The sequence below is a fragment of the Toxotes jaculatrix genome, chromosome 5 (assembly GCF_017976425.1).
Source record: "Toxotes jaculatrix isolate fToxJac2 chromosome 5, fToxJac2.pri, whole genome shotgun sequence".
Classification (NCBI taxonomy): domain Eukaryota; kingdom Metazoa; phylum Chordata; class Actinopteri; family Toxotidae; genus Toxotes; species Toxotes jaculatrix.
Window position 1 is genome coordinate 15,651,271 of NC_054398.1, and position 13,524 is coordinate 15,664,794.

Below are 13,524 nucleotides of genomic sequence, written 5' to 3' on the forward strand. Positions count from 1 at the left end.
GCCATTTTTTGACGCCTTACTATAGTATGACGTTTTTTATGACATTTTGAGGTCTTACAAAAATTTGACTTTTTTTTGCCATTTTTTGACGACTTACGGCCGTATGTCGTTTTTTATGACATTTTGAGGTCTTACAAAAATGTGACTTTTTTTGCCATTTTTTGACGCCTTACTATAGTATGACGTTTTTTATGACATTTTGAGGTCTGACAAAAATGTGACTTTTTTTGCCATTTTTTGACGCCTTACTATAGTACGACGTTTTTTATGACATTTTGAGGTCTTACAAAAATTTGACTTTTTTTGCCATTTTTTGACGCCTTACGGCCGTATGACATTTTGAGGTCTTACAAAAATTTGACTTTTTTTGCCATTTTTTGACGCCTTACTATAGTATGACGTTTTTTATGACATTTTGAGGTCTTACAAAAATTTGACTTTTTTTGCCATTTTTTGACGCCTTACTATAGTATGACGTTTTTTATGACATTTTGAGGTCTTACAAAAATTTGACTTTTTTTGCCATTTTTTGACGACTTACGGCCGCATGTCGTTTTTTATCACATTTTGAGGTCTTACAAAAATTGGACTTTTTTTTGCCATTTTTTGACGCCTTACGGCCGTATGTCGTTTTTTATGACATTTTGAGGTCTGACAAAAATTTGACTTTTTTTTGCCATTTTTTGACGCCTTACTATAGTATGACGTTTTTTATGACATTTTGAGGTCTGACAAAAATTTGACTTTTTTTGCCATTTTTTGACGCCTTACTATAGTATGTCGTTTTTTATGACATTTTGAGGTCTTACAAAAATGTGACTTTTTTTGCCATTTTTTGACGACTTACGGCCGTATGTCGTTTTTTATGACATTTTGAGGTCTTACAAAAATTTGACTTTTTTTGCCATTTTTTGACGACTTATGGCCGTATGACGTTTTTTATGACATTTTGAGGTCTTATAAAAATGTGACTTTTTTTTTGCCATTTTTTGACGACTTACTATAGTATGGCGTTTTTTATGACATTTTGAGGTCTTACAAAAATTTGACTGTTTTTGCCATTTTTTGACGCCTTACGACCGTATGTCGTTTTTTATAACATTTTGAGGTCTGACAAAAATTTGACTTTTTTTGCCATTTTTTGTCGCCTTACGGCCGTGTGTCGTTTTTTATGACATTTTGAGGTCTCACAAGAATTTGACTTTTTTTGCCATTTTTTGACGCCTTACGGCCGTATGACGTTTTTTATGACATTTAGAGGTCTTATAAAAATTTGACTTTTTTTGCCATTTTTTGACGCCTTACGGCCGTATGACGTTTTTTATGACATTTTGAGGTCTTACAAAAATTTGACTTTTTTTGCCATTTTTTGACGACTTACGGCCGTATGACGTTTTTTATGACATTTTGAGGTCTTACAAAAATGTGACTTTTTTTGCCATTTTTTGACGACTTACGGCCGTATGTCGTTTTTTATGACATTTTGAGGTCTTACAAAAATTTGACTTTTTTTGCCATTTTTTGACGACTTACGGCCGTATGTCGTTTTTTATGACATTTTGAGGTCTTACAAAAATTTGACTTTTTTTGCCATTTTTTGACGACTTACTATAGTATGTCGTTTTTTATGACATTTTGAGGTCTTACAAAAATTTGACTTTTTTTGCCATTTTTTGACGACTTACGGCCGTATGTCGTTTTTTATGACATTTTGAGGTCTTACAAAAATTTGACTTTTTTTTGCCATTTTTTGACGCCTTACGGCCGTATGACGTTTTTTATGACATTTTGAGGTCTTACAAAAATGTGACTTTTTTTGCCATTTTTTGTCGCCTTACGGCCGTGTGTCGTTTTTTATAACATTTTGAGGTCTTACAAGAATTTGACTTTTTTTGCTATTTTTTGACGCCTTACTATAGTATGACGTTTTTTATGACATTTTGAGGTCTTACAAAAATTTGACTTTTTTTGCCATTTTTTGACGACTTACGGCCGTATGTCGATTTTTATGACATTTTGAGGTCTTACAAAAATTTGACTTTTTTTGCCATTTTTTGACGCCTTACTATAGTATGACGTTTTTTATGACATTTTGAGGTCTGACAAAAATTTGACTTTTTTTTGCCATTTTTTGACGCCTTACTATAGTATGACGTTTTTTATGACATTTTGAGGTCTTACAAAAATTTGACTTTTTTTGCCATTTTTTGACGCCTTACTATAGTATGACGTTTTTTATGACATTTTGAGGTCTTACAAAAATTTGACTTTTTTTGCCATTTTTTGACGGCTTACTATAGTATGAAGTTTTTTATGACATTTTGAGGTCTTACAAAAATTTGACTTTTTTTGCAGTTTTTTGACGCCTTACTATAGTATGACGTTTTTTATGACATTTTGAGGTCTTACAAAAATGTGACTTTTTTTGCCATTTTTTGACGCCTTACGGCCGTATGACATTTTTAGTTCTGACAAAAATTTGACTTTTTTTGCCATTTTTTGACGCCTTACTATAGTATGACGTTTTTTATGACATTTTGAGGTCTTACAAAAATTTGACTTTTTTTGCCATTTTTTGACGCCTTACTATCGTATGACGTTTTTTATGACATTTTGAGGTCTTACAAAAATTTGACTTTTTTTGCCATTTTTTGACGACTTACTATAGTATGTCGTTTTTTATGACATTTTGAGGTCTTACAAAAATGTGACTTTTTTTGCCATTTTTTGACGCCTTACGGCCGTATGACGTTTTTTATGACATTTTGAGGTCTTACAAAAATTTGACTTTTTTTGCCATTTTTTGACGGCCTTACTATAGTATGACGTTTTTTATGACATTTTGAGGTCTTACAAAAATTTGACTTTTTTTGCCGTTTTTTGACGACTTACGGCCGTATGACATTTTTAGGTCTGACAAAAATTTGACTTTTTTTGCCATTTTTTGACGCCTTACTATAGTATGACTTTTTTATGACATTTTGAGGTCTGACAAAAATTTGACTTTTTTTGCCATTTTTTGACGCCTTACGGCCGTATGATATTTTTTATGACATTTTGAGGTCTTACAAAAATTTGACTTTTTTTTTGCCATTTTTTGACGCCTTACTATAGTATGACGTTTTTTATGACATTTTGAGGTCTTACAAAAATTTGACTTTTTTTGCCATTTTTTGACGACTTACGGCCGTATGTCGTTTTTTATGACATTTTGAGGTCTTACAAAAATTTGACTTTTTTTGCCATTTTTTGACGACTTACTATAGTATGTCGTTTTTTATGACATTTTGAGGTCTTACAAAAATTTGACTTTTTTTGCCATTTTTTGACGCCTTACGGCCGTATGTCGTTTTTTATGACATTTTGAGGTCTTACAAAAATTTGACTTTTTTTTGCCATTTTTTGACGCCTTACGGCCGTATGACATTTTTTATGACATTTTGAGGTCTTACAAAAATGTGACTTTTTTTGCCATTTTTTGACAACTTACGGCCGTATGTCGTTTTTTATGACATTTTGAGGTCTTACAAAAATTTGACTTTTTTTGCCATTTTTTGACGACTTACTATAGTATGATATTTTTTATGACATTTTGAGGTCTTACAAAAATTTGACTTTTTTTTGCCATTTTTTGACGACTTACGGCCGTGTGTCGTTTTTTATGACATTTTGAGGTCTTACAAAAATTTGACTTTTTTTGCCATTTTTTGACGACTTACGGCCGTATGACGTTTTTTATGACATTTTGAGGTCTGACAAAAATTTGACTTTTTTTGCCATTTTTTGACGCCTTACGGCCGTATGACATTTTTGGATCTGACAAAAATTTGACTTTTTTTGCCATTTTTTGACGCCTTACTATAGTATGATGTTTTTTATGACATTTTGAGGTCTTACAAAAATTTGACTTTTTTTGCCATTTTTTGACGCCTTACTATAGTATGAAGTTTTTTATGACATTTTGAGGTCTTACAAGAATTTGACTTTTTTTGCTATTTTTTGACGCCTTACTATAGTATGACGTTTTTTATGACATTTTGAGGTCTTACAAAAATTTGACTTTTTTTGCCATTTTTGGACGACTTACGGCCGTATGTCGTTTTTTATGACATTTTGAGGTCTTAAAAAAATTGGACTTTTTTTGCCATTTTTTGACGCCTTACGACTGTATGTCGTTTTTTATAACATTTTGAGGTCTGACAAAAATTTGACTTTTTTTGCCATTTTTTGACGCCTTACGGCCGTATAGCATTTTTTATGACATTTTGAGGTCTGACAAAAATTTGACTTTTTTTGCCATTTTTTGACGCCTTACGGCCGTATGACATTTTTAGGTCTGACAAAAATTTGACTTTTTTTGCCATTTTTTGACGCCTTACTATAGTATGACGTTTTTTATGACATTTTGAGGTCTTACAAAAATTTGACTTTTTTTGCCATTTTTTGACGCCTTACTATAGTATGAAGTTTTTTATGACATTTTGAGGTCTTACAAAAATTTGACTTTTTTTGCCATTTTTTGACGCCTTACTATAGTATGACGTTTTTTATGACATTTTGAGGTCTTACAAAAATTTGACTTTTTTTGCCATTTTTTGACGACTTACTATAGTATGTCGTTTTTTATGACATTTTGAGGTCTTACAAAAATGTGACTTTTTTTGCCATTTTTTGACGCCTTACGGCCGTATGACGTTTTTTATGACATTTTGAGGTCTTACAAAAATTTGACTTTTTTTGCCATTTTTTGACGCCTTACTATAGTATGACGTTTTTTATGACATTTTGAGGTCTTACAAAAATTTGACTTTTTTTGCCATTTTTTGACGACTTACGGCCGTATGTCGTTTTTTATGACATTTTGAGGTCTTACAAAAATTTGACTTTTTTTGCCATTTTTTGACGCCTTACTATAGTATGACGTTTTTTATGACATTTTGAGGTCTTACAAAAATTTGACTTTTTTTGCCATTTTTTGACGACTTACTATAGTATGTCGTTTTTTATGACATTTTGAGGTCTTACAAAAATTTGACTTTTTTTGCCATTTTTTGACGCCTTACTATAGTATGACGTTTTTTATGACATTTTGAGGTCTGACAAAAATGTGACTTTTTTTGCCATTTTTTGACGCCTTACTATAGTATGACGTTTTTTATGACATTTTGAGGTCTTACAAAAATGTGACTTTTTTTGCCATTTTTTGACGACTTACGGCCGTATGTCGTTTTTTATGACATTTTGAGGTCTTACAAAAATTTGACTTTTTTTGCCATTTTTTGACGCCTTACTATAGTATGACGTTTTTTATGACATTTTGAGGTCTTACAAAAATTTGACTTTTTTTGCCATTTTTTGACGACTTACGGCCGCATGTCGTTTTTTATCACATTTTGAGGTCTTACAAAAATTGGACTTTTTTTTGCCATTTTTTGACGCCTTACGGCCGTATGTCGTTTTTTATGACATTTTGAGGTCTGACAAAAATTTGACTTTTTTTTGCCATTTTTTGACGCCTTACTATAGTATGACGTTTTTTATGACATTTTGAGGTCTGACAAAAATTTGACTTTTTTTGCCATTTTTTGACGACTTACGGCCGTATGTCGTTTTTTATGACATTTTGAGGTCTTACAAAAATTTGACTTTTTTTGCCATTTTTTGACGACTTACTATAGTATGACGTTTTTTATGACATTTTGAGGTCTGACAAAAATGTGACTTTTTTTGCCATTTTTTGACGCCTTACTATAGTATGTCGTTTTTTATGACATTTTGAGGTCTTACAAAAATTTGACTTTTTTTGCCAGTTTTTGACGCCTTACGGCCGTATGTCGTTTTTTATGACATTTTGAGGTCTTACAAAAATGTGACTTTTTTTGCCAGTTTTTGACGCCTTACGGCCGTATGTCGTTTTTTATGACATTTTGAGGTCTTACAAGAATTTGACTTTTTTTGCCATTTTTTGACGACTTACGGCCGTATGACGTTTTTTATGACATTTTGAGGTCTTACAAAAATTTGACTTTTTTTGCCATTTTTTGACGACTTACGGCCGTATGTCGTTTTTTATGACATTTTGAGGTATGACAAAAATTTGACTTTTTTTGCTAGTTTTTGACGCCTTACTATAGTATGACGTTTTTATGACATTTTGAGGTCTGACAAAAATTTGACTTTTTTTGCCATTTTTTGACGACTTACTATAGTATGACGTTTTTTATGACATTTTGAGGTCTGACAAAAATTTGACTTTTTTTGCCATTTTTTAACGCCTTACGGCCGTGTGTCATTTTTTATGACATTTTGAGGTCTTACAAGAATTTGACTTTTTTTGCCATTTTTTGACGACTTACGGCCGTATGACGTTTTTTATGACATTTTGAGGTCTGACAAAAATTTGACTTTTTTTGCCATTTTTTGACGACTTACTATAGTATGACGTTTTTTATGACATTTTGAGGTCTGACAAAAATTTGACTTTTTTTGCCATTTTTTGACGCCTTACGGCCGTATGTCGTTTTTTATGACATTTTGAGGTCTTACAAAAATTTGACTTTTTTTGCCATTTTTTGACGCCTTACTATAGTATGTCGTTTTTTATGACATTTTGAGGTATGACAAAAATGTGACTTTTTTTGCCATTTTTTGACGCCTTACGGCCGTATGTCGTTTTTTATGACATTTTGAGGTCTTACAAAAATTTGACTTTTTTTGCCAGTTTTTGACGCCTTACGGCCGTATGTCGTTTTTTTATGACATTTTGAGGTCTTACAAAAATTTGACTTTTTTTGCCATTTTTTGACGCCTTACTATAGTATGTCGTTTTTTATGACATTTTGAGGTATGACAAAAATGTGACTTTTTTTGCCATTTTTTGACGCCTTACTATAGTATGTCGTTTTTTATGACATTTTGAGGTCTTACAAAAATTTGACTTTTTTTGCCAGTTTTTGACGCCTTACGGCCGTATGTCGTTTTTTATGACATTTTGAGGTCTTACAAAAATTTGACTTTTTTTGCCAGTTTTTGACGCCTTACGGCCGTATGTCGTTTTTTATGACATTTTGAGGTCTTACAAGAATTTGACTTTTTTTGCCATTTTTTGACGACTTACGGCCGTATGACGTTTTTTATGACATTTTGAGGTCTTACAAAAATTTGACTTTTTTTGCCATTTTTTGACGACTTACGGCCGTATGTCGTTTTTTATGACATTTTGAGGTCTTACAAAAATTTGACTTTTTTTGCTAGTTTTTGACGCCTTACTATAGTATGACGTTTTTATGACATTTTGAGGTCTTACAAAAATTTGACTTTTTTTGCCATTTTTTGACGACTTACTATAGTATGTCGTTTTTTATGACATTTTGAGGTCTGACAAAAATTTGACTTTTTTTGCCATTTTTTGATGCCTTACGGCCGAATGACGTTTTTTATGACATTTTGAGGTCTTACAAAAATGTGACTTTTTTTGCCATCTTTTGACGCCTTACGGCCGTGTGTCGTTTTTTATGACATTTTGAGGTCTTACAAGAATTTGACTTTTTTTGCCATTTTTTGACGACTTACTATAGTATGACATTTTGAGGTATGACAAAAATGTGACTTTTTTTGCCAATTTTGACGCCTTACGGCCGTATGTCATTTTTTATGACATTTTGAGGTCTTACAAAAATTTGATTTTTTTTGCCATTTTTTGACGACTTACGGCCGTATGACGTTTTTTATGACATTTTGAGGTCTTACAAAAATTTGACTTTTTTTGCCATTTTTTGACGACTTACGGCCGTATGTCGTTTTTTATGACATTTTGAGGTCTTATAAAAATGTGACTTTTTTTTACCATTTTTTGACGCCTTACTATAGTATGACGTTTTTTATGACATTTTGAGGTCTTACAAAAATTTGACTTTTTTTGCCATTTTTTGACGCCTTACTATAGTATGACGTTTTTTATGACATTTTGAGGTCTTACAAAAATTTGACTTTTTTTGCCATTTTTTGACGACTTACTATAGTATGACGTTTTTTATGACATTTTGAGGTCTGACAAAAATTTGACTTTTTTTGCCATTTTTTGACGCCTTACTATAGTATGACGTTTTTTATGACATTTTGAGGTCTGACAAACATTTGACTTTTTTTGCCATTTTTTGACGCCTTACGGCCGTATGTCGTTTTTTATGACATTTTGAGGTCTTACAAAAATGTGACTTTTTTTGCCATTTTTTGACGCCTTACTATAGTATGACGTTTTTTATGACATTTTGAGGTCTGACAAACATTTGACTTTTTTTGCCATTTTTTGACGACTTACGGCCGTATGTCGTTTTTTATGACATTTTGAGGTCTTACAAAAATGTGACTTTTTTTGCCATTTTTTGACGCCTTACTATAGTATGACGTTTTTTATGACATTTTGAGGTCTGACAAAAATGTGACTTTTTTTGCCATTTTTTGTCGCCTTACGGCCGTATGACGTTTTTTATGACATTTTGAGGTCTTACAAAAATTTGACTTTTTTTGCCATTTTTTGACGCCTTACTATAGTATGACGTTTTTTATGACATTTTGAGGTCTTACAAAAATTTGACTTTTTTTGCCATTTTTTGACGCCTTACTATAGTATGACGTTTTTTATGACATTTTGAGGTCTTACAAAAATTTGACTTTTTTTGCCATTTTTTGTCGCCTTACGGCCGTGTGTCGTTTTTTATGACATTTTGAGGTCTTACAAGAATTTGACTTTTTTTGCCATTTTTTGACGCCTTACTATAGTATGACGTTTTTTATGGCATTTTGAGGTCTGACAAAAATGTGACTTTTTTTGCCATTTTTTGACGCCTTACGGCCGTATGTCGTTTTTTATGACATTTTGAAGTCTTACAAAAATGTGACTTTTTTTGCCATTTTTTGACGCCTTACTATAGTATGACGTTTTTTATGACATTTTGAGGTCTTACAAAAATTTGAATTTTTTTGCCATTTTTTGACGACTTACGGCCGTATGTCGTTTTTTATGACATTTTGAGGTCTTACAAAAATTTGACTTTTTTTGCCATTTTTTGACGCCTTACTATAGTATGACGTTTTTTATGACATTTTGAGGTCTGACAAAAATGTGACTTTTTTTGCCATTTTTTGTCGCCTTACGGCCGTATGACGTTTTTTATGACATTTTGAGGTCTTACAAAAATTTGACTTTTTTTGCCATTTTTTGACGACTTACGGCCGTATGTCGTTTTTTATGACATTTTGAGGTCTGACAAAAATTTGACTTTTTTTGCCATTTTTTAACGCCTTACGGCCGTGTGTCGTTTTTTATGACATTTTGAGGTCTTACAAGAATTTGACTTTTTTTGCCATTTTTTGACGACTTACGGCCGTATGACGTTTTTTATGACATTTTGAGGTCTGACAAAAATTTGACTTTTTTTGCCATTTTTTGACGACTTACTATAGTATGACGTTTTTTATGACATTTTGAGGTCTGACAAAAATTTGACTTTTTTTGCCATTTTTTAACGCCTTACGGCCGTGTGTCGTTTTTTATGACATTTTGAGGTCTTACAAGAATTTGACTTTTTTTGCCATTTTTTGACGACTTACGGCCGTATGACGTTTTTTATGACATTTTGAGGTCTGACAAAAATTTGACTTTTTTTGCCATTTTTTGACGACTTACTATAGTATGACGTTTTTTATGACATTTTGAGGTCTGACAAAAATTTGACTTTTTTTGCCATTTTTTGACGCCTTACGGCCGTATGTCGTTTTTTATGACATTTTGAGGTCTTACAAAAATTTGACTTTTTTTGCCATTTTTTGACGCCTTACTATAGTATGTCGTTTTTTATGACATTTTGAGGTATGACAAAAATGTGACTTTTTTTGCCATTTTTTGACGCCTTACGGCCGTATGTCGTTTTTTATGACATTTTGAGGTCTTACAAAAATTTGACTTTTTTTGCCAGTTTTTGACGCCTTACGGCCGTATGTCGTTTTTTATGACATTTTGAGGTCTTACAAAAATTTGACTTTTTTTGCCATTTTTTGACGCCTTACTATAGTATGTCGTTTTTTATGACATTTTGAGGTATGACAAAAATGTGACTTTTTTTGCCATTTTTTGACGCCTTACTATAGTATGTCGTTTTTTATGACATTTTGAGGTCTTACAAAAATTTGACTTTTTTTGCCAGTTTTTGACGCCTTACGGCCGTATGTCGTTTTTTATGACATTTTGAGGTCTTACAAAAATTTGACTTTTTTTGCCAGTTTTTGACGCCTTACGGCCGTATGTCGTTTTTTATGACATTTTGAGGTCTTACAAGAATTTGACTTTTTTTGCCATTTTTTGACGACTTACGGCCGTATGACGTTTTTTATGACATTTTGAGGTCTTACAAAAATTTGACTTTTTTTGCCATTTTTTGACGACTTACGGCCGTATGTCGTTTTTTATGACATTTTGAGGTCTTACAAAAATTTGACTTTTTTTGCTAGTTTTTGACGCCTTACTATAGTATGACGTTTTTATGACATTTTGAGGTCTTACAAAAATTTGACTTTTTTTGCCATTTTTTGACGACTTACTATAGTATGTCGTTTTTTATGACATTTTGAGGTCTGACAAAAATTTGACTTTTTTTGCCATTTTTTGATGCCTTACGGCCGAATGACGTTTTTTATGACATTTTGAGGTCTTACAAAAATGTGACTTTTTTTGCCATCTTTTGACGCCTTACGGCCGTATGGCGTTTTTTATGACATTTTGAGGTCTGACAAAAATTTGACTTTTTTTGCCATTTTTTGATGCCTTACGGCCGTGTGTCGTTTTTTATGACATTTTGAGGTCTTACAAGAATTTGACTTTTTTTGCCATTTTTTGACGACTTACGGCCGTATGTCGTTTTTTATGACATTTTGAGGTCTTACAAAAATGTGACTTTTTTTGCCATTTTTTGACGCCTTACTATAGTATGACATTTTGAGGTATGACAAAAATGTGACTTTTTTTGCCAATTTTGACGCCTTACGGCCGTATGTCATTTTTTATGACATTTTGAGGTCTTACAAAAATTTGATTTTTTTTGCCATTTTTTGACGACTTACTATAGTATGACGTTTTTTATGACATTTTGAGGTCTTACAAAAATTTGACTTTTTTTGCCATTTTTTGACGACTTACGGCCGTATGTCGTTTTTTATGACATTTTGAGGTCTTATAAAAATGTGACTTTTTTTTACCATTTTTTGACGCCTTACTATAGTATGACGTTTTTTATGACATTTTGAGGTCTTACAAAAATTTGACTTTTTTTGCCATTTTTTGACGCCTTACGGCCGTATGACGTTTTTTATGACATTTTGAGGTCTTACAAAAATTTGACTTTTTTTGCCATTTTTTGACGACTTACTATAGTATGACGTTTTTTATGACATTTTGAGGTCTGACAAAAATTTGACTTTTTTTGCCATTTTTTGACGCCTTACTATAGTATGACGTTTTTTATGACATTTTGAGGTCTGACAAACATTTGACTTTTTTTGCCATTTTTTGACGCCTTACGGCCGTATGTCGTTTTTTATGACATTTTGAGGTCTTACAAAAATGTGACTTTTTTTGCCATTTTTTGACGCCTTACTATAGTATGACGTTTTTTATGACATTTTGAGGTCTGACAAACATTTGACTTTTTTTGCCATTTTTTGACGCCTTACGGCCGTATGACATTTTTTATGACATTTTGAGGTCTTACAAAAATTTGACTTTTTTTGCCATTTTTTGACGCCTTACTATAGTATGACGTTTTTTATGACATTTTGAAGTTAGATTTTTGCAACACCTACGCACAGTCACTCAGTGTAAAAAAATGTTATATGTAACATTAAATTCTGTACAGAAACAGAATATTGTTGAATATATTTTTATTATTTAATGTTCTATATTCTGAGTATGTTCTGAGTATGCTGAGTAAATAAACAAAGGGAAAATTGTTCAGTTTTTCTCTTTTTTAATCAAGCAAAACATCTTTTGTGTTAACATACCCTTAGTCTTTGTTCAGAAAATGATAATATATTGCACTTTCAGGGTGTCTTGGACCTAACACATTCAGACAGTTAGAGCAGAAGAACACAGAACAGGGCTGTTTAATAAGCGGGATTTGATGGCCGCATTCCTACACCTATAAAATGCAATTCAATGTGGAAGTAATCCAAGTATTCAGAATACGTTACTCAGACTGAGTGAAAATGGAATACGTTACAAATTACTTTTTTGGGCATGTATTCTCTATTCTGTAACGGAATACATTTTGAAACTATCCTTCCCAACACTGCACACGCACAGTGGTTTTAATTTTTAAATACACATAGTGTTTGAGTATGCATAGTATGTGTGAGCATATGTAGCTTACTTTAGTACACTCTACTGACTGTATATCATGTCTATCATGAGATTGTTTTTATATTGCAAATAAAGTATTCATGTTAAAATCACAGTTCCACTTGCGTCCGTCGTGCGATCGGTTAAAAGGCCTCTCCAAACCAAGCTCCCGGGCTGAATTTCAACCCCAGCCCGCCCCTGATCAATAGAGACCAAAAACAAAAAAATGAACCAGGCTGTAAATATGTTTTTAGGCTGTAAAGTTGGCTATTTTAACACGGGGGTCAATGGAGAATTACTCACTTCTGGAGCCAGCCCCTAGAGGCAGCCGAGAAACGCGAATGCGGAAGTGTTCCTCACTGCTGAAACCTACAACTCCGCCCTTGGTTACGTTCCACTCTGTGCCACCTGCGGCTGTAAGGACACGCTGCTGCGGTACACTGATGCTGCATTTTATAGGGTAAAAAAACGTTCCGACCACCAGCCGGGAACAGACCGGCCGTTCGGGAAACCTCCCGAACCTCCCGATGGCCAGCCCGCCCCTGACACTATGTATTGAATTAAGTTAAAAAGTCACACATGATGTGATGTGAGCTTTACTGTTTACATGTGTTGATCAAGAAAAGTATTCTTCGATACAGACAAATTCTGACAAGGGAAACTTTATTTTCACATATTGTATTTTTAAACTAAATGTGTAATCTCGTAATATTCAACATTCATAAACTTTAATAACATATTTAGTCTCTACTGTACTGTTTGAAAAGACAAATGGAAACTTGTAACGTAATGTAATAGCAGCACTACAGTTAAGAAAAGGAGCGGAGGAGCAGCAAGTTTGAAGTGTCTTCCAACTTTATTTTACTCTTTTACTGTTGTTTTAATTAGTCTCTGAGGGAGAAACTCAGCAAAACTGCATTAATAGAAATAAAACAGAAATACTTTGTTGTCATTGTATAGAATAAAACAGAATTAAGGGCGCTTCTCATGATTAGTACATTAAAGGACACAGGGAGACAGGGAGACAAAACAACCTCAGGAAACAAATACACAGCCAACAACAAAGCTTCTAAAATGATAAGTAAAATAAATAGATGTAATTATTGTGCTTTAATAAATGTATAAGAAGAACA